Source organism: Schistocerca americana, chromosome 1 (assembly GCF_021461395.2).
Source record: "Schistocerca americana isolate TAMUIC-IGC-003095 chromosome 1, iqSchAmer2.1, whole genome shotgun sequence".
Taxonomy (NCBI): Eukaryota; Metazoa; Arthropoda; class Insecta; order Orthoptera; family Acrididae; genus Schistocerca; species Schistocerca americana.
This window is the reverse complement of record NC_060119.1, coordinates 108994237-109014768: the sequence shown is the minus strand read 5'-3', so window position 1 is coordinate 109014768 and position 20532 is coordinate 108994237. Positions and strand designations below refer to the sequence as shown.

Genomic DNA, 20532 nt, shown 5'->3' with positions numbered 1-20532 from the left:
GACTAATCATACAGTGTTTCCAGTGTGTCGTTTACCACTTTGTGAGTGGATGCTGTTCTAAAGAGCGTAATTCCCATTTATCTGTAAGCAGCGCACGTGAGCGAATCTAATAGCAGGACTGTGTTACTACGATTGTACAGAGCAACTCTGTCAATACGCAGGTGTTTCAATCAGTAGGGCCATGGTAAACAGAGCGATTCGGAGTGATGTATCGTGTCTGTTACATAAATAATGAGTCTTTGATGTAATTGCTTCAGAGAAATATGAAAGTAAGCCTATCAGAAAAGTAACGCGAGACATGTAGCACGGGTCATGTCTTGCAGAATCTCTTACATCTGAGCCCGTCACTTGCACAGCGTCCCTTTGGCGCAGAGGATAGCGCGTTGGACTTCTAATCCAAAGGTCGTGGGTTCGATCCCCACAAGGGACGGGCAATTTTTAAAAACATGTGCCAATCACGAGATGGGTATTGACATATGGGTAACCACAAGCGTCTTCAAAAGGTGAAAATTGTTGTGACCTCAGTTCTATGCTTAAATATGTCAACCTTACACATACAAGCAAAATTCTCGTAGATCTGTTATCCATGACGCTGTTATGTGTAAATGCTGTAAAAACGGAACCATATCTTCACGTGCCTGTTCACGCAAATTTTCTTTCAATACCCAATTTTTACCTACAGATAGAAATATAGCAATAGAACGCACATTTTGTACAGAAACAAATACAATGAAGAGTGAAATAATTTTGTATTACTTCACGAGTCAATGTATGTAATCCCAGTCATGATCTTTAATTCTTCCAGCCCAAGCTGAGAGGGTTTCAGTTTTCTCGGCCACAAGTGAGAAAAGTAGACTGTTTCACAACAAGATATAGTACTATGGTTCCTTAACTGTTCCCATTAAACAATGGCACTCTGTATCTATAGAAACGGCGGCAATATTCGCTTCAGCGCAGGGGGCTTTTGCTGGGGACTGTCAGGAGGGGACTTGCTGGATGCATGAAGGGAGAAGACCAGACAGAGACGTCTGACGCTCCGCTGACGCTTGCAGAAAACTACATTAAGTATGATTCCCGCCTATAACTGACGGCGAGAGAGATGCATCATCTGTCCACGTCTCATCGAAACACACTGTCGCCAAGCAATGGCTGACGCTTCGAGGACGGCATGAAATTGACAGGGAGGTGATGCAGCTAACGTTCCTGGCAAATGTGCTAACAGGGCACACACGTCCGTTGGAGTGTATACATATGATGGGGACCGGCTGTGACACAGCAGTCAACCAAAGTCAAAAAATGTGACTAATCATACAGTGTTTCCAGTGTGTCGTTTACCACTTTGTGAGTGGATGCTGTTCTAAAGAGCGTAATTCCCATTTATCTGTAAGCAGCGCACGTGAGCGAATCTAATAGCAGGACTGTGTTACTACGATTGTACAGAGCAACTCTGTCAATACGCAGGTGTTTCAATCAGTAGGGCCATGGTAAACAGAGCGATTCGGAGTGATGTATCGTGTCTGTTACATAAATAATGAGTCTTTGATGTAATTGCTTCAGAGAAATATGAAAGTAAGCCTATCAGAAAAGTAACGCGAGACATGTAGCACGGGTCATGTCTTGCAGAATCTCTTACATCTGAGCCCGTCACTTGCACAGCGTCCCTTTGGCGCAGAGGATAGCGCGTTGGACTTCTAATCCAAAGGTCGTGGGTTGGATCCCCACAAGGGACGGGCAATTTTTAAAAACATGTGCCAATCACGAGATGGGTATTGACATATGGGTAACCACAAGCGTCTTCAAAAGGTGAAAATTGTTGTGACCTCAGTTCTATGCTTAAATATGTCAACCTTACACATACAAGCAAAATTCTCGTAGATCTGTTATCCATGACGCTGTTATGTGTAAATGCTGTAAAAACGGAACCATATCTTCACGTGCCTGTTCACGCAAATTTTCTTTCAATACCCAATTTTTACCTACAGATAGAAATATAGCAATAGAACGCACATTTTGTACAGAAACAAATACAATGAAGAGTGAAATAATTTTGTATTACTTCACGAGTCAATGTATGTAATCCCAGTCATGATCTTTAATTCTTCCAGCCCAAGCTGAGAGGGTTTCAGTTTTCTCGGCCACAAGTGAGAAAAGTAGACTGTTTCACAACAAGATATAGTACTATGGTTCCTTAACTGTTCCCATTAAACAATGGCACTCTGTATCTATAGAAGCGGCGGCAATATTCGCTTCAGCGCAGGGGGCTTTTGCTGGGGACTGTCAGGAGGGGACTTGCTGGATGCATGAAGGGAGAAGACCAGACAGAGACGTCTGACGCTCCGCTGACGCTTGCAGAAAACTACATTAAGTATGATTCCCGCCTATAACTGACGGCGAGAGAGATGCATCATCTGTCCACGTCTCATCGAAACACACTGTCGCCAAGCAATGGCTGACGCTTCGAGGACGGCATGAAATTGACAGGGAGGTGATGCAGCTAACGTTCCTGGCAAATGTGCTAACAGGGCACACACGTCCGTTGGAGTGTATACATATGATGGGGACCGGCTGTGACACAGCAGTCAACCAAAGTCAAAAACTGTGACTAATCATACAGTGTTTCCAGTGTGTCGTTTACCACTTTGTGAGTGGATGCTGTTCTAAAGAGCGTAATTCCCATTTATCTGTAAGCAGCGCACGTGAGCGAATCTAATAGCAGGACTGTGTTACTACGATTGTACAGAGCAACTCTGTCAATACGCAGGTGTTTCAATCAGTAGGGCCATGGTAAACAGAGCGATTCGGAGTGATGTATCGTGTCTGTTACATAAATAATGAGTCTTTGATGTAATTGCTTCAGAGAAATATGAAAGTAAGCCTATCAGAAAAGTAACGCGAGACATGTAGCACGGGTCATGTCTTGCAGAATCTCTTACATCTGAGCCCGTCACTTGCACAGCGTCGCTTTGGCGCAGAGGATAGCGCGTTGGACTTCTAATCCAAAGGTCGTGGGTTCGATCCCCACAAGGGACGGGCAATTTTTAAAAACATGTGCCAATCACGAGATGGGTATTGACATATGGGTAACCACAAGCGTCTTCAAAAGGTGAAAATTGTTGTGACCTCAGTTCTATGCTTAAATATGTCAACCTTACACATACAAGCAAAATTCTCGTAGATCTGTTATCCATGACGCTGTTATGTGTAAATGCTGTAAAAACGGAACCATATCTTCACGTGCCTGTTCACGCAAATTTTCTTTCAATACCCAATTTTTACCTACAGATAGAAATATAGCAATAGAACGCACATTTTGTACAGAAACAAATACAATGAAGAGTGAAATAATTTTGTATTACTTCACGAGTCAATGTATGTAATCCCAGTCATGATCTTTAATTCTTCCAGCCCAAGCTGAGAGGGTTTCAGTTTTCTCGGCCACAAGTGAGAAAAGTAGACTGTTTCACAACAAGATATAGTACTATGGTTCCTTAACTGTTCCCATTAAACAATGGCACTCTGTATCTATAGAAACGGCGGCAATATTCGCTTCAGCGCAGGGGGCTTTTGCTGGGGACTGTCAGGAGGGGACTTGCTGGATGCATGAAGGGAGAAGACCAGACAGAGACGTCTGACGCTCCGCTGACGCTTGCAGAAAACTACATTAAGTATGATTCCCGCCTATAACTGACGGCGAGAGAGATGCATCATCTGTCCACGTCTCATCGAAACACACTGTCACCAAGCAATGGCTGACGCTTCGAGGACGGCATGAAATTGACAGGGAGGTGATGCAGCTAACGTTCCTGGCAAATGTGCTAACAGGGCACACACGTCCGTTGGAGTGTATACATATGATGGGGACCGGCTGTGACACAGCAGTCAACCAAAGTCAAAAAATGTGACTAATCATACAGTGTTTCCAGTGTGTCGTTTACCACTTTGTGAGTGGATGCTGTTCTAAAGAGCGTAATTCCCATTTATCTGTAAGCAGCGCACGTGAGCGAATCTAATAGCAGGACTGTGTTACTACGATTGTACAGAGCAACTCTGTCAATACGCAGGTGTTTCAATCAGTAGGGCCATGGTAAACAGAGCGATTCGGAGTGATGTATCGTGTCTGTTACATAAATAATGAGTCTTTGATGTAATTGCTTCAGAGAAATATGAAAGTAAGCCTATCAGAAAAGTAACGCGAGACATGTAGCACGGGTCATGTCTTGCAGAATCTCTTACATCTGAGCCCGTCACTTGCACAGCGTCCCTTTGGCGCAGAGGATAGCGCGTTGGACTTCTAATCCAAAGGTCGTGGGTTCGATCCCCACAAGGGACGGGCAATTTTTAAAAACATGTGCCAATCACGAGATGGGTATTGACATATGGGTAACCACAAGCGTCTTCAAAAGGTGAAAATTGTTGTGACCTCAGTTCTATGCTTAAATATGTCAACCTTACACATACAAGCAAAATTCTCGTAGATCTGTTATCCATGACGCTGTTATGTGTAAATGCTGTAAAAACGGAACCATATCTTCACGTGCCTGTTCACGCAAATTTTCTTTCAATACCCAATTTTTACCTACAGATAGAAATATAGCAATAGAACGCACATTTTGTACAGAAACAAATACAATGAAGAGTGAAATAATTTTGTATTACTTCACGAGTCAATGTATGTAATCCCAGTCATGATCTTTAATTCTTCCAGCCCAAGCTGAGAGGGTTTCAGTTTTCTCGGCCACAAGTGAGAAAAGTAGACTGTTTCACAACAAGATATAGTACTATGGTTCCTTAACTGTTCCCATTAAACAATGGCACTCTGTATCTATAGAAACGGCGGCAATATTCGCTTCAGCGCAGGGGGCTTTTGCTGGGGACTGTCAGGAGGGGACTTGCTGGATGCATGAAGGGAGAAGACCAGACAGAGACGTCTGACGCTCCGCTGACGCTTGCAGAAAACTACATTAAGTATGATTCCCGCCTATAACTGACGGCGAGAGAGATGCATCATCTGTCCACGTCTCATCGAAACACACTGTCACCAAGCAATGGCTGACGCTTCGAGGACGGCATGAAATTGACAGGGAGGTGATGCAGCTAACGTTCCTGGCAAATGTGCTAACAGGGCACACACGTCCGTTGGAGTGTATACATATGATGGGGACCGGCTGTGACACAGCAGTCAACCAAAGTCAAAAAATGTGACTAATCATACAGTGTTTCCAGTGTGTCGTTTACCACTTTGTGAGTGGATGCTGTTCTAAAGAGCGTAATTCCCATTTATCTGTAAGCAGCGCACGTGAGCGAATCTAATAGCAGGACTGTGTTACTACGATTGTACAGAGCAACTCTGTCAATACGCAGGTGTTTCAATCAGTAGGGCCATGGTAAACAGAGCGATTCGGAGTGATGTATCGTGTCTGTTACATAAATAATGAGTCTTTGATGTAATTGCTTCAGAGAAATATGAAAGTAAGCCTATCAGAAAAGTAACGCGAGACATGTAGCACGGGTCATGTCTTGCACAATCTCTTACATCTGAGCCCGTCATTTGCACAGCGTCCCTTTGGCGCAAAGGATAGCGCGTTGGACTTCTAATCCAAAGGTCGTGGGTTCGATCCCCACAAGGGACGGGCAATTTTTAATAACATGTGCCAATCACGAGATGGGTATTGACATATGGGTAACCACAAGCGTCTTCAAAAGGTGAAAATGGTTGTGACCTCAGTTCTATGCTTAAATATGTCAACCTTACACATACAAGCAAAATTCTCGTAGATCTGTTATCCATGAGGCTGTTATGTGTAAATGCTGTAAAAACGGAACCATATCTTCACGTGCCTGTTCACGCAAATTTTCTTTCAATACCCAATTTTTACCTACAGATAGAAATATAGCAATAGAACGCACATTTTGTACAGAAACAAATACAATGAAGAGTGAAATAATTTTGTATTACTTCACGAGTCAATGTATGTAATCCTAGTCATGATCTTTAATTCTTCCAGCCCAAGCTGAGAGGGTTTCAGTTTTCTCGGCCACAAGTGAGAAAAGTAGACTGTTTCACAACAAGATATAGTACTATGGTTCCTTAACTGTTCCCATTAAACAATGGCACTCTGTATCTATAGAAACGGCGGCAATATTCGCTTCAGCGCAGGGGGCTTTTGCTGGGGACTGTCAGGAGGGGACTTGCTGGATGCATGAAGGGAGAAGACCAGACAGAGACGTCTGACGCTCCGCTGACGCTTGCAGAAAACTACATTAAGTATGATTCCCGCCTATAACTGACGGCGAGAGAGATGCATCATCTGTCCACGTCTCATCGAAACACACTGTCACCAAGCAATGGCTGACGCTTCGAGGACGGCATGAAATTGACAGGGAGGTGATGCAGCTAACATTCCTGGCAAATGTGCTAACAGGGCACACACGTCCGTTGGAGTGTATACATATGATGGGGACCGGCTGTGACACAGCAGTCAACCAAAGTCAAAAAATGTGACTAATCATACAGTGTTTCCAGTGTGTCGTTTACCACTTTGTGAGTGGATGCTGTTCTAAAGAGCGTAATTCCCATTTATCTGTAAGCAGCGCACGTGAGCGAATCTAATAGCAGGACTGTGTTACTACGATTGTACAGAGCAACTCTGTCAATACGCAGGTGTTTCAATCAGTAGGGCCATGGTAAACAGAGCGATTCGGAGTGATGTATCGTGTCTGTTACATAAATAATGAGTCTTTGATGTAATTGCTTCAGAGAAATATGAAAGTAAGCCTATCAGAAAAGTAACGCGAGACATGTAGCACGGGTCATGTCTTGCAGAATCTCTTACATCTGAGCCCGTCACTTGCACAGCGTCCCTTTGGCGCAGAGGATAGCGCGTTGGACTTCTAATCCAAAGGTCGTGGGTTCGATCCCTACAAGGGACGGGCAATTTTTAAAAACATGTGCCAATCACGAGATGGGTATTGACATATGGGTAACCACAAGCGTCTTCAAAAGGTGAAAATTGTTGTGACCTCAGTTCTATGCTTAAATATGTCAACCTTACACATACAAGCAAAATTCTCGTAGATCTGTTATCCATGACGCTGTTATGTGTAAATGCTGTAAAAACGGAACCATATCTTCACGTGCCTGTTCACGCAAATTTTCTTTCAATACCCAATTTTTACCTACAGATAGAAATATAGCAATAGAACGCACATTTTGTACAGAAACAAATACAATGAAGAGTGAAATAATTTTGTATTACTTCACGAGTCAATGTATGTAATCCCAGTCATGATCTTTAATTCTTCCAGCCCAAGCTGAGAGGGTTTCAGTTTTCTCGGCCACAAGTGAGAGAAGTAGACTGTTTCACAACAAGATATAGTACTATGGTTCCTTAACTGTTCCCATTAAACAATGGCACTCTGTATCTATAGAAACGGCGGCAATATTCGCTTCAGCGCAGGGGGCTTTTGCTGGGGACTGTCAGGAGGGGACTTGCTGGATGCATGAAGGGAGAAGACCAGACAGAGACGTCTGACGCTCCGCTGACGCTTGCAGAAAACTACATTAAGTATGATTCCCGCCTATAACTGACGGCGAGAGAGATGCATCATCTGTCCACGTCTCATCGAAACACACTGTCACCAAGCAATGGCTGACGCTTCGAGGACGGCATGAAATTGACAGGGAGGTGATGCAGCTAACGTTCCTGGCAAATGTGCTAACAGGGCACACACGTCCGTTGGAGTGTATACATATGATGGGGACCGGCTGTGACACAGCAGTCAACCAAAGTCAAAAAATGTGACTAATCATACAGTGTTTCCAGTGTGTCGTTTACCACTTTGTGAGTGGATGCTGTTCTAAAGAGCGTAATTCCCATTTATCTGTAAGCAGCGCACGTGAGCGAATCTAATAGCAGGACTGTGTTACTACGATTGTACAGAGCAACTCTGTCAATACGCAGGTGTTTCAATCAGTAGGGCCATGGTAAACAGAGCGATTCGGAGTGATGTATCGTGTCTGTTGCATAAATAATGAGTCTTTGATGTAATTGCTTCAGAGAAATATGAAAGTAAGCCTATCAGAAAAGTAACGCGAGACATGTAGCACGGGTCATGTCTTGCAGAATCTCTTACATCTGAGCCCGTCAGTTGCACAGCGTCCCTTTGGCGCAGAGGATAGCGCGTTGGACTTCTAATCCAAAGGTCGTGGGTTCGATCCCCACAAAGGACGGGCAATTTTTAAAAACATGTGCCAATCACGAGATGGGTATTGACATATGGGTAACCACAAGCGTCTTCAAAAGGTGAAAATTGTTGTGACCTCAGTTCTATGCTTAAATATGTCAACCTTACACATACAAGCAAAATTCTCGTAGATCTGTTATCCATGACGCTGTTATGTGTAAATGCTGTAAAAACGGAACCATATCTTCACGTGCCTGTTCACGCAAATTTTCTTTCAATACCCAATTTTTACCTACAGATAGAAATATAGCAATAGAACGCACATTTTGTACAGAAACAAATACAATGAAGAGTGAAATAATTTTGTATTACTTCACGAGTCAATGTATGTAATCCCAGTCATGATCTTTAATTCTTCCAGCCCAAGCTGAGAGGGTTTCAGTTTTCTCGGCCACAAGTGAGAAAAGTAGACTGTTTCACAACAAGATATAGTACTATGGTTCCTTAACTGTTCCCATTAAACAATGGCACTCTGTATCTATAGAAACGGCCGCAATATTCGCTTCAGCGCAGGGGGCTTTTGCTGGGGACTGTCAGGAGGGGACTTGCTGGATGCATGAAGGAAGAAGACCAGACAGAGACGTCTGACGCTCCGCTGACGCTTGCAGAAAACTACATTAAGTATGATTCCCGCCTATAACTGAAGGCGAGAGAGATGCATCATCTGTCCACGTCTCATCGAAACACACTGTCACCAAGCAGTGGCTGACGCTTCGAGGACGGCATGAAATTGACGGGGAGGTGATGCAGCTAACGTTCCTGGCAAATGTGCTAACAGGGCACACACGTCCGTTGGAGTGTATACATATGATGGGGACCGGCTGTGACACAGCAGTCAACCAAAGTCAAAAAATGTGACTAATCATACAGTGTTTCCAGTGTGTCGTTTACCACTTTGTGAGTGGATGCTGTTCTAAAGAGCGTAATTCCCATTTATCTGTAAGCAGCGCACGTGAGCGAATCTAATAGCAGGACTGTGTTACTACGATTGTACAGAGCAACTCTGTCAATACGCAGGTGTTTCAATCAGTAGGGCCATGGTAAACAGACCGATTCGGAGTGATGTATCGTGTCTGTTACATAAATAATGAGTCTTTGATGTAATTGCTTCAGAGAAATATGAAAGTAAGCCTATCAGAAAAGTAATGCGAGACATGTAGCACGGGTCATGTCTTGCAGAATCTCTTACATCTGAGCCCGTCACTTGCACAGCGTCCCTTTGGCGCAGAGGATAGCGCGTTGGGCTTCTAATCCAAAGGTCGTGGGTTCGATCCCCACAAGGGACGGGCAATTTTTAAAAACATGTGCCAATCACGAGATGGGTATTGACATATGGGTAACCACAAGCGTCTTCAAAAGGTGAAAAGTGTTGTGACCTCAGTTCTATGCTTAAATATGTCAACCTTACACATACAAGCAAAATTCTCATAGATCTGTTATCCATGACGCTGTTATGTGTAAATGCTGTAAAAACGGAACCATATCTTCACGTGCCTGTTCACGCAAATTTTCTTTCAATACCCAATTTTTACCTACAGATAGAAATATAGCAATAGAACGCACATTTTGTACAGAAACAAATACAATGAAGAGTGAAATAATTTTGTATTACTTCACGAGTCAATGTATGTAATCCCAGTCATGATCTTTAATTCTTCCAGCCCAAGCTGAGAGGTATTCAGTTTTCTCGGCCACAAGTGAGAAAAGTAGACTGTTTCACAACAAGATATAGTACTATGGTTCCTTAACTGTTCCCATTAAACAATGGCACTCTGTATCTATAGAAACGGCGGCAATATTCGCTTCAGCGCAGGGGGCTTTTGCTGGGGACTGTCAGGAGGGGACTTGCTGGATGCATGAAGGGAGAAGACCAGACAGAGACGTCTGACGCTCCGCTGACGCTTGCAGAAAACTACATTAAGTATGATTCCCGCCTATAACTGACGGCGAGAGAGATGCATCATCTGTCCACGTCTCATCGAAACACACTGTCACCAAGCAATGGCTGACGCTTCGAGGACGGCATGAAATTGACAGGGAGGTGATGCAGCTAACGTTCCTGGCAAATGTGCTAACAGGGCACACACGTCCGTTGGAGTGTATACATATGATGGGGACCGGCTGTGACACAGCAGTCAACCAAAGTCAAAAAATGTGACTAATCATACAGTGTTTCCAGTGTGTCGTTTACCACTTTGTGAGTGGATGCTGTTCTAAAGAGCGTAATTCCCATTTATCTGTAAGCAGCGCACGTGAGCGAATCTAATAGCAGGACTGTGTTACTACGATTGTACAGAGCAACTCTGTCAATACGCAGGTGTTTCAATCAGTAGGGCCATGGTAAACAGAGCGATTCGGAGTGATGTATCGTGTCTGTTACATAAATAATGAGTCTTTGATGTAATTGCTTCAGAGAAATATGAAAGTAAGCCTATCAGAAAAGTAACGCGAGACATGTAGCACGGGTCATGTCTTGCAGAATCTCTTACATCTGAGCCCATCACTTGCACAGCGTCGCTTTGGCGCAGAGGATAGCGCGTTGGACTTCTAATCCAAAGGTCGTGGGTTCGATCCCCACAAGGGACGGGCAATTTTCAAAAACATGTGCCAATCACGAGATGGGTATTGACATATGGGTAACCACAAGCGTCTTCAAAAGGTGAAAATTGTTGTGACCTCAGTTCTATGCTTAAATATGTCAACCTTACACATACAAGCAAAATTCTCGTAGATCTGTTATCCATGACGCTGTTATGTGTAAATGCTGTAAAAACGGAACCATATCTTCACGTGCCTGTTCACGCAAATTTTCTTTCAATACCCAATTTTTACCTACAGATAGAAATATAGCAATAGAACGCACATTTTGTACAGAAACAAATACAATGAAGAGTGAAATAATTTTGTATTACTTCACGAGTCAATGTATGTAATCCCAGTCATGATCTTTAATTCTTCCAGCCCAAGCTGAGAGGGTTTCAGTTTTCTCGGCCACAAGTGAGAAAAGTAGACTGTTTCACAACAAGATATAGTACTATGGTTCCTTAACTGTTCCCATTAAACAATGGCACTCTGTATCTATAGAAACGGCGGCAATATTCGCTTCAGCGCAGGGGGCTTTTGCTGGGGACTGTCAGGAGGGGACTTGCTGGATGCATGAAGGGAGAAGACCAGACAGAGACGTCTGACGCTCCGCTGACGCTTGCAGAAAACTACATTAAGTATGATTCCCGCCTATAACTGACGGCGAGAGAGATGCATCATCTGTCCACGTCTCATCGAAACACACTGTCACCAAGCAATGGCTGACGCTTCGAGGACGGCATGAAATTGACAGGGAGGTGATGCAGCTAACGTTCCTGGCAAATGTGCTAACAGGGCACACACGTCCGTTGGAGTGTATACATATGATGGGGACCGGCTGTGACACAGCAGTCAACCAAAGTCAAAAAATGTGACTAATCATACAGTGTTTCCAGTGTGTCGTTTACCACTTTGTGAGTGGATGCTGTTCTAAAGAGCGTAATTCCCATTTATCTGTAAGCAGCGCACGTGAGCGAATCTAATAGCAGGACTGTGTTACTACGATTGTACAGAGCAACTCTGTCAATACGCAGGTGTTTCAATCAGTAGGGCCATGGTAAACAGAGCGATTCGGAGTGATGTATCGTGTCTGTTACATAAATAATGAGTCTTTGATGTAATTGCTTCAGAGAAATATGAAAGTAAGCCTATCAGAAAAGTAACGCGAGACATGTAGCACGGGTCATGTCTTGCAGAATCTCTTACATCTGAGCCCGTCACTTGCACAGCGTCCCTTTGGCGCAGAGGATAGCGCGTTGGACTTCTAATCCAAAGGTCGTGGGTTCGATCCCCACAAGGGACGGGCAATTTTTAAAAACATGTGCCAATCACGAGATGGGTATTGACATATGGGTAACCACAAGCGTCTTCAAAAGGTGAAAATTGTTGTGACCTCAGTTCTATGCTTAAATATGTCAACCTTACACATACAAGCAAAATTCTCGTAGATCTGTTATCCATGACGCTGTTATGTGTAAATGCTGTAAAAACGGAACCATATCTTCACGTGCCTGTTCACGCAAATTTTCTTTCAATACCCAATTTTTACCTACAGATAGAAATATAGCAATAGAACGCACATTTTGTACAGAAACAAATACAATGAAGAGTGAAATAATTTTGTATTACTTCACGAGTCAATGTATGTAATCCCAGTCATGATCTTTAATTCTTCCAGCTCAAGCTGAGAGGGTTTCAGTTTTCTCGGCCACAAGTGAGAAAAGTAGACTGTTTCACAACAAGATATAGTACTATGGTTCCTTAACTGTTCCCATTAAACAATGGCACTCTGTATCTATAGAAACGGCGGCAATATTCGCTTCAGCGCAGGGGGCTTTTGCTGGGGACTGTCAGGAGGGGACTTGCTGGATGCATGAAGGGAGAAGACCAGACAGAGACGTCTGACGCTCCGCTGACGCTTGCAGAAAACTACATTAAGTATGATTCCCGCCTATAACTGACGGCGAGAGAGATGCATCATCTGTCCACGTCTCATCGAAACACACTGTCACCAAGCAATGGCTGACGCTTCGAGGACGGCATGAAATTGACAGGGAGGTGATGCAGCTAACGTTCCTGGCAAATGTGCTAACAGGGCACACACGTCCGTTGGAGTGTATACATATGATGGGGACCGGCTGTGACACAGCAGTCAACCAAAGTCAAAAAATGTGACTAATCATACAGTGTTTCCAGTGTGTCGTTTACCACTTTGTGAGTGGATGCTGTTCTAAAGAGCGTAATTCCCATTTATCTGTAAGCAGCGCACGTGAGCGAATCTAATAGCAGGACTGTGTTACTACGATTGTACAGAGCAACTCTGTCAATACGCAGGTGTTTCAATCAGTAGGGCCATGGTAAACAGAGCGATTCGGAGTGATGTATCGTGTCTGTTACATAAATAATGAGTCTTTGATGTAATTGCTTCAGAGAAATATGAAAGTAAGCCTATCAGAAAAGTAACGCGAGACATGTAGCACGGGTCATGTCTTGCAGAATCTCTTACATCTGAGCCCCTCACTTGCACAGCGTCCCTTTGGCGCAGAGGATAGCGCGTTGGACTTCTAATCCACAGGTCGTGGGTTCGATCCCCACAAGGGACGGGCAATTTTTAAAAACATGTGCCAATCACGAGATGGGTATTGACATATGGGTAACCACAAGCGTCTTCAAAAGGTGAAAATTGTTGTGACCTCAGTTCTATGCTTAAATATGTCAACCTTACACATACAAGCAAAATTCTCGTAGATCTGTTATCCATGACGCTGTTATGTGTAAATGCTGTAAAAACGGAACCATATCTTCACGTGCCTGTTCACGCAAATTTTCTTTCAATACCCAATTTTTACCTACAGATAGAAATATAGCAACAGAACGCACATTTTGTACAGAAACAAATACAATGAAGAGTGAAATAATTTTGTATTACTTCACGAGTCAATGTATGTAATCCCAGTCATGATCTTTAATTCTTCCAGCCCAAGCTGAGAGGGTTTCAGTTTTCTCGGCCACAAGTGAGAAAAGTAGACTGTTTCACAACAAGATATAGTACTATGGTTCCTTCACTGTTCCCATTAAACAATGGCACTCTGTATCTATAGAAACGGCGGCAATATTCGCTTCAGCGCAGGGGGCTTTTGCTGGGGACTGTCAGGAGGGGACTTGCTGGATGCATGAAGGGAGAAGACCAGACAGAGACGTCTGACGCTCCGCTGACGCTTGCAGAAAACTACATTAAGTATGATTCCCGCCTATAACTGACGGCGAGAGAGATGCATCATCTGTCCACGTCTCATCGAAACACACTGTCACCAAGCAATGGCTGACGCATCGAGGACGGCATGAAATTGACAGGGAGGTGATGCAGCTAACGTTCCTGGCAAATGTGCTAACAGGGCACACACGTCCGTTGGAGTGTATACATATGATGGGGACCGGCTGTGACACAGCAGTCAACCAAAGTCAAAAAATGTGACTAATCATACAGTGTTTCCAATGTGTCGTTTACCACTTTGTGAGTGGATGCTGTTCTAAAGAGCGTAATTCCCATTTATCTGTAAGCAGCGCACGTGAGCGAATCTAATAGCAGGACTGTGTTACTACGATTGTACAGAGCAACTCTGTCAATACGCAGGTGTTTCAATCAGTAGGGCCATGGTAAACAGAGCGATTCGGAGTGATGTATCGTGTCTGTTACATAAATAATGAGTCTTTGATGTAATTGCTTCAGAGAAATATGAAAGTAAGCCTATCAGAAAAGTAACGCGAGACATGTAGCACGGGTCATGTCTTGCAGAATCTCTTACATCTGAGCCCGTCACTTGCACAGCGTCCCTTTGGCGCAGAGGATAGCGCGTTGGACTTCTAATCCAAAGGTCGTGGGTTCGATCCCCACAAGGGATGGGCAATTTTTAAAAACATTTGCCAATCACGAGATGGGTATTGACATATGGGTAACCACAAGCGTCTTCAAAAGGTGAAAATTGTTGTGACCTCAGTTCTATGCTTAAATATGTCAACCTTACACATACAAGCAAAATTCTCGTAGATCTGTTATCCATGACGCTGTTATGTGTAAATGCTGTAAAAACGGAACCATATCATCACGTGCCTGTTCACGCAAATTTTCTTTCAATACCCAATTTTTACCTACAGATAGAAATATAGCAATAGAACGCACATTTTGTACAGAAACAAATACAATGAAGAGTGAAATAATTTTGTATTACTTCACGAGTCAATGTATGTAATCCCAGTCATGATCTTTAATTCTTCCAGCCCAAGCTGAGAGGGTTTCAGTTTTCTCGGCCACAAGTGAGAAAAGTAGACTGTTTCACAACAAGATATAGTACTATGGTTCCTTAACTGTTCCCATTAAACAATGGCACTCTGTATCTATAGAAACGGCGGCAATATTCGCTTCAGCGCAGGGGGCTTTTGCTGGGGACTGTCAGGAGGGGACTTGCTGGATGCATGAAGGGAGAAGACCAGACAGAGATGTCTGACGCTCCGCTGACGCTTGCAGAAAACTACATTAAGTATGATTCCCGCCTATAACTGACGGCGAGAGAGATGCATCATCTGTCCACGTCTCATCGAAACACACTGTCACCAAGCAATGGCTGACGCTTCGAGGACGGCATGAAATTGACAGGGAGGTGATGCAGCTAACGTTCCTGGCAAATGTGCTAACAGGGCACACACGTCCGTTGGAGTGTATACATATGATGGGGACCGGCTGTGACACAGCAGTCAACCAAAGTCAAAAAATGTGACTAATCATACAGTGTTTCCAGTGTGTCGTTTACCACTTTGTGAGTGGATGCTGTTCTAAAGAGCGTAATTCCCATTTATCTGTAAGCAGCGCACGTGAGCGAATCTAATAGCAGGACTGTGTTACTACGATTGTACAGAGCAACTCTGTCAATACGCAGGTGTTTCAATCAGTAGGGCCATGGTAAACAGAGCGATTCGGAGTGATGTATCGTGTCTGTTACATAAATAATGAGTCTTTGATGTAATTGCTTCAGAGAAATATGAAAGTAAGCCTATCAGAAAAGTAACGCGAGACATGTAGCACGGGTCATGTCTTGCACAATCTCTTACATCTGAGCCCGTCAGTTGCACAGCGTCCCTTTGGCGCAGAGGATAGCGCGTTGGACTTCTAATCCAAAGGTCGTGGGTTCGATCCCCACAAGGGACGGGCAATTTTTAAAAACATGTGCCAATCACGAGATGGGTATTGACATATGGGTAACCACAAGCGTCTTCAAAAGGTGAAAATTGTTGTGACCTCAGTTCTATGCTTAAATATGTCAACCTTACACATACAAGCAAAATTCTCGTAGATCTGTTATCCATGACGCTGTTATGTGTAAATGCTGTAAAAACGGAACCATATCTTCACGTGCCTGTTCACGCAAATTTTCTTTCAATACCCAATTTTTACCTACAGATAGAAATATAGCAATAGAACGCACATTTTGTACAGAAACAAATACAATGAAGAGTGAAATAATTTTGTATTACTTCACGAGTCAATGTATGTAATCCCAGTCATGATCTTTAATTCTTCCAGCCCAAGCTGAGAGGGTTTCAGTTTTCTCGGCCACAAGTGAGAAAAGTAGACTGTTTCACAACAAGATATAGTACTATGGTTCCTTAACTGTTCCCATTAAACAATGGCACTCTGTATCTATAGAAACGGCGGCAATATTCGCTTCAGCGCAGGGGGCTTTTGCTGGGGACTGTCAGGAGGGGACTTGCTGGATGCATGAAGGGAGAAGACCAGACAGAGACGTCTGACGCTCCGCTGACGCTTGCAGAAAACTACATTAAGTATGATTCCCGCCTATAACTGACGGCGAGAGAGATGCATCATCTGTCCACGTCTCATCGAAACACACTGTCACCAAGCAATGGCTGACGCTTCGAGGACGGCATGAAATTGACAGGGAGGTGATGCAGCTAACGTTCCTGGCAAATGTGCTAACAGGGCACACACGTCCGTTGGAGTGTATACATATGATGGGGACCGGCTGTGACACAGCAGTCAACCAAAGTCAAAAAATGTGACTAATCATACAGTGTTTCCAGTGTGTCGTTTACCACTTTGTGAGTGGATGCTGTTCTAAAGAGCGTAATTCCCATTTATCTGTAAGCAGCGCACGTGAGCGAATCTAATAGCAGGACTGTGTTACTACGATTGTACAGAGCAACTCTGTCAATACGCAGGTGTTTCAATCAGTAGGGCCATGGTAAACAGAGCGATTCGGAGTGATGTATCGTGTCTGTTACATAAATAATGAGTCTTTGATGTAATTGCTTCAGAGAAATATGAAAGTAAGCCTATCAGAAAAGTAACGCGAGACATGTAGCACGGGTCATGTCTTGCAGAATCTCTTACATCTGAGCCCGTCATTTGCACAGCGTCCCTTTGGCGCAGAGGATAGCGCGTTGGACTTCTAATCCAAAGGTCGTGGGTTCGATCCCCACAAGGGACGGGCAATTTTTAAAAACATGTGCCAATCACGAGATGGGTATTGACATATGGGTAACCACAAGCGTCTTCAAAAGGTGAAAATTGTTGTGACCTCAGTTCTATGCTTAAATATGTCAACCTTACACATACAAGCAATATTCTCGTAGATCTGTTATCCATGACGCTGTTATGTGTAAATGCTGTAAAAACGGAACCATATCTTCACGTGCCTGTTCACGCAAATTTTCTTTCAATACCCAATTTTTACCTACAGATAGAAATATAGCAATAGAACGCACATTTTGTACAGAAACAAATACAATGAAGAGTGAAATAATTTTGTATTACTTCACGAGTCAATGTATGTAATCCCAGTCATGATCTTTAATTCTTCCAGCCCAAGCTGAGAGGGTTTCAGTTTTCTCGGCCACAAGTGAGAAAAGTAGACTGTTTCACAACAAGATATAGTACTATGGTTCCTTAACTGTTCCCATTAAACAATGGCACTCTGTATCTATAGAAACGGCGGCAATATTCGCTTCAGCGCAGGGGGCTTTTGCTGGGGACTGTCAGGAGGGGACTTGCTGGATGCATGAAGGGAGAAGACCAGACAGAGACGTCTGACGCTCCGCTGACGCTTGCAGAAAACTACATTAAGTATGATTCCCGCCTATAACTGACGGCGAGAGAGATGCATCATCTGTCCACGTCTCATCGAAACACACTGTCACCAAGCAATGGCTGACGCTTCGAGGACGGCATGAAATTGACAGGGAGGTGATGCAGCTAACGTTCCTGGCAAATGTGCTAACAGGGCACACACGTCCGTTGGAGTGTATACATATGATGGGGACCGGCTGTGACACAGCAGTCAACCAAAGTCAAAAAATGTGACTAATCATACAGTGTTTCCAGTGTGTCGTTTACCACTTTGTGAGTGGATGCTGTTCTAAAGAGCGTAATTCCCATTTATCTGTAAGCAGCGCACGTGAGCGAATCTAATAGCAGGACTGTGTTACTACGATTGTACAGAGCAACTCTGTCAATACGCAGGTGTTTCAATCAGTAGGGCCATGGTAAACAGAGCGATTCGGAGTGATGTATCGTGTCTGTTACATAAATAATGAGTCTTTGATGTAATTGCTTCAGAGAAATATGAAAGTAAGCCTATCAGAAAAGTAACGCGAGACATGTAGCACGGGTCATGTCTTGCACAATCTCTTACATCTGAGCCCGTCACTTGCACAGCGTCCCTTTGGCGCAGAGGATAGCGCGTTGGACTTCTAATCCAAAGGTCGTGGGTTCGATCCCCACAAGGGACGGGCAATTTTTAAAAACATGTGCCAATCACGAGATGGGTATTGACATATGGGTAACCACAAGCGTCTTCAAAAGGTGAAAATTGTTGTGACCTCAGTTCTATGCTTAAATATGTCAACCTTACACATACAAGCAAAATTCTCGTAGATCTGTTATCCATGACGCTGTTATGTGTAAATGCTGTAAAAACGGAACCATATCTTCACGTGCCTGTTCACGCAAATTTTCTTTCAATACCCAATTTTTACCTACAGATAGAAATATAGCAATAGAACGCACATTTTGTACAGAAACAAATACAATGAAGAGTGAAATAATTTTGTATTACTTCACGAGTCAATGTATGTAATCCCAGTCATGATCTTTAATTCTTCCAGCCCAAGCTGAGAGGGTTTCAGTTTTCTCAGCCACAAGTGAGAAAAGTAGACTGTTTCACAACAAGATATAGTACTATGGTTCCTTAACTGTTCCCATTAAACAATGGCACTCTGTATCTATAGAAACGGCGGCAATATTCGCTTCAGCGCAGGGGGCTTTTGCTGGGGACTGTCAGGAGGGGACTTGCTGGATGCATGAAGGGAGAAGACCAGACAGAGACGTCTGACGCTCCGCTGACGCTTGCAGAAAACTACATTAAGTATGATTCCCGCCTATAACTGACGGCGAGAGAGATGCATCATCTGTCCACGTCTCATCGAAACACACTGTCACCAAGCAATGGCTGACGCTTCGAGGACGGCATGAAATTGACAGGGAGGTGATGCAGCTAACGTTCCTGGCAAATGTGCTAACAGGGCACACACGTCCGTTGGAGTGTATACATATGATGGGGACCGGCTGTGACACAGCAGTCAACCAAAGTCAAAAAATGTGACTAATCATACAGTGTTTCCAGTGTGTCGTTTACCACTTTGTGAGTGGATGCTGTTCTAAAGAGCGTAATTCCCATTTATCTGTAAGCAGCGCACGTGAGCGAATCTAATAGCAGGACTGTGTTACTACGATTGTACAGAGCAACTCTGTCAATACGCAGGTGTTTCAATCAGTAGGGCCATGGTAAACAGAGCGATTCGGAGTGATGTATCGTGTCTGTTACATAAATAATGAGTCTTTGATGTAATTGCTTCAGAGAAATATGAAAGTAAGCCTATCAGAAAAGTAACGCGAGACATGTAGCACGGGTCATGTCTTGCAGAATCTCTTACATCTGAGCCCGTCACTTGCACAGCGTCCCTTTGGCGCAGAGGATAGCGCGTTGGACTTCTAATCCAAAGGTCGTGGGTTCGATCCCCACAAGGGACGGGCAATTTTTAAAAACATGTGCCAATCACGAGATGGGTATTGACATATGGGTAACCACAAGCGTCTTCAAAAGGTGAAAATTGTTGTGACCTCAGTTCTATGCTTAAATATGTCAACCTTACACATACAAGCAAAATTCTCGTAGATCTGTTATCCATGACGCTGTTATGTGTAAATGCTGTAAAAACGGAACCATATCTTCACGTGCCTGTTCACGCAAATTTTCTTTCAATAACCAATTTTTACCTACAGATAGAAATATAGCAATAGAACGCACATTTTGTACAGAAACAAATACAATGAAGAGTGAAATAATTTTGTATTACTTCACGAGTCAATGTATGTAATCCCAGTCATGATCTTTAATTCTTCCAGCCCAAGCTGAGAGGGTTTCAGTTTTCTCGGCCACAAGTGAGAGAAGTAGACTGTTTCACAACAAGATATAGTACTATGGTTCCTTAACTGTTCCCATTAAACAATGGCACTCTGTATCTATAGAAACGGCGGCAATATTCGCTTCAGCGCAGGGGGCTTTTGCTGGGGACTGTCAGGAGGGGACTTGCTGGATGCATGAAGGGAGAAGACCAGACAGAGACGTCTGA

General features: G+C 43.7%; 16 non-coding genes across 16 annotated transcripts; all 16 read left to right on the top strand.

Moving 5' to 3' along the window:
- The first annotated feature begins 357 nt into the window (after window positions 1–357).
- On the top strand, window positions 358–430 carry Trnar-ucu. The gene has a single exon. It is a non-coding gene; the product is annotated as a tRNA-Arg (tRNA).
- Window positions 431–1657: 1227 nt separating this feature from the next.
- Trnar-ucu lies at window positions 1658–1730 on the top strand. Its single transcript has one exon. It is a non-coding gene; the product is annotated as a tRNA-Arg (tRNA).
- A 1227-nt stretch (window positions 1731–2957) lies between these two features.
- Window positions 2958–3030, top strand: Trnar-ucu. The gene has a single exon. It is a non-coding gene; the product is annotated as a tRNA-Arg (tRNA).
- Window positions 3031–4257: 1227 nt separating this feature from the next.
- On the top strand, window positions 4258–4330 carry Trnar-ucu. Its single transcript has one exon. It is a non-coding gene; the product is annotated as a tRNA-Arg (tRNA).
- Window positions 4331–5557: 1227 nt separating this feature from the next.
- On the top strand, window positions 5558–5630 carry Trnar-ucu. Its single transcript has one exon. It is a non-coding gene; the product is annotated as a tRNA-Arg (tRNA).
- Window positions 5631–6857: 1227 nt separating this feature from the next.
- On the top strand, window positions 6858–6930 carry Trnar-ucu. Its single transcript has one exon. It is a non-coding gene; the product is annotated as a tRNA-Arg (tRNA).
- A 1227-nt stretch (window positions 6931–8157) lies between these two features.
- On the top strand, window positions 8158–8230 carry Trnar-ucu. The gene has a single exon. It is a non-coding gene; the product is annotated as a tRNA-Arg (tRNA).
- A 1227-nt stretch (window positions 8231–9457) lies between these two features.
- Window positions 9458–9530, top strand: Trnar-ucu. The gene has a single exon. It is a non-coding gene; the product is annotated as a tRNA-Arg (tRNA).
- A 1227-nt stretch (window positions 9531–10757) lies between these two features.
- On the top strand, window positions 10758–10830 carry Trnar-ucu. The gene has a single exon. It is a non-coding gene; the product is annotated as a tRNA-Arg (tRNA).
- A 1227-nt stretch (window positions 10831–12057) lies between these two features.
- Window positions 12058–12130, top strand: Trnar-ucu. Its single transcript has one exon. It is a non-coding gene; the product is annotated as a tRNA-Arg (tRNA).
- Window positions 12131–13357: 1227 nt separating this feature from the next.
- Trnar-ucu lies at window positions 13358–13430 on the top strand. The gene has a single exon. It is a non-coding gene; the product is annotated as a tRNA-Arg (tRNA).
- A 1227-nt stretch (window positions 13431–14657) lies between these two features.
- On the top strand, window positions 14658–14730 carry Trnar-ucu. The gene has a single exon. It is a non-coding gene; the product is annotated as a tRNA-Arg (tRNA).
- A 1227-nt stretch (window positions 14731–15957) lies between these two features.
- Trnar-ucu lies at window positions 15958–16030 on the top strand. Its single transcript has one exon. It is a non-coding gene; the product is annotated as a tRNA-Arg (tRNA).
- A 1227-nt stretch (window positions 16031–17257) lies between these two features.
- Window positions 17258–17330, top strand: Trnar-ucu. The gene has a single exon. It is a non-coding gene; the product is annotated as a tRNA-Arg (tRNA).
- Window positions 17331–18557: 1227 nt separating this feature from the next.
- Window positions 18558–18630, top strand: Trnar-ucu. The gene has a single exon. It is a non-coding gene; the product is annotated as a tRNA-Arg (tRNA).
- A 1227-nt stretch (window positions 18631–19857) lies between these two features.
- On the top strand, window positions 19858–19930 carry Trnar-ucu. Its single transcript has one exon. It is a non-coding gene; the product is annotated as a tRNA-Arg (tRNA).
- Window positions 19931–20532: the final 602 nt, after the last annotated feature.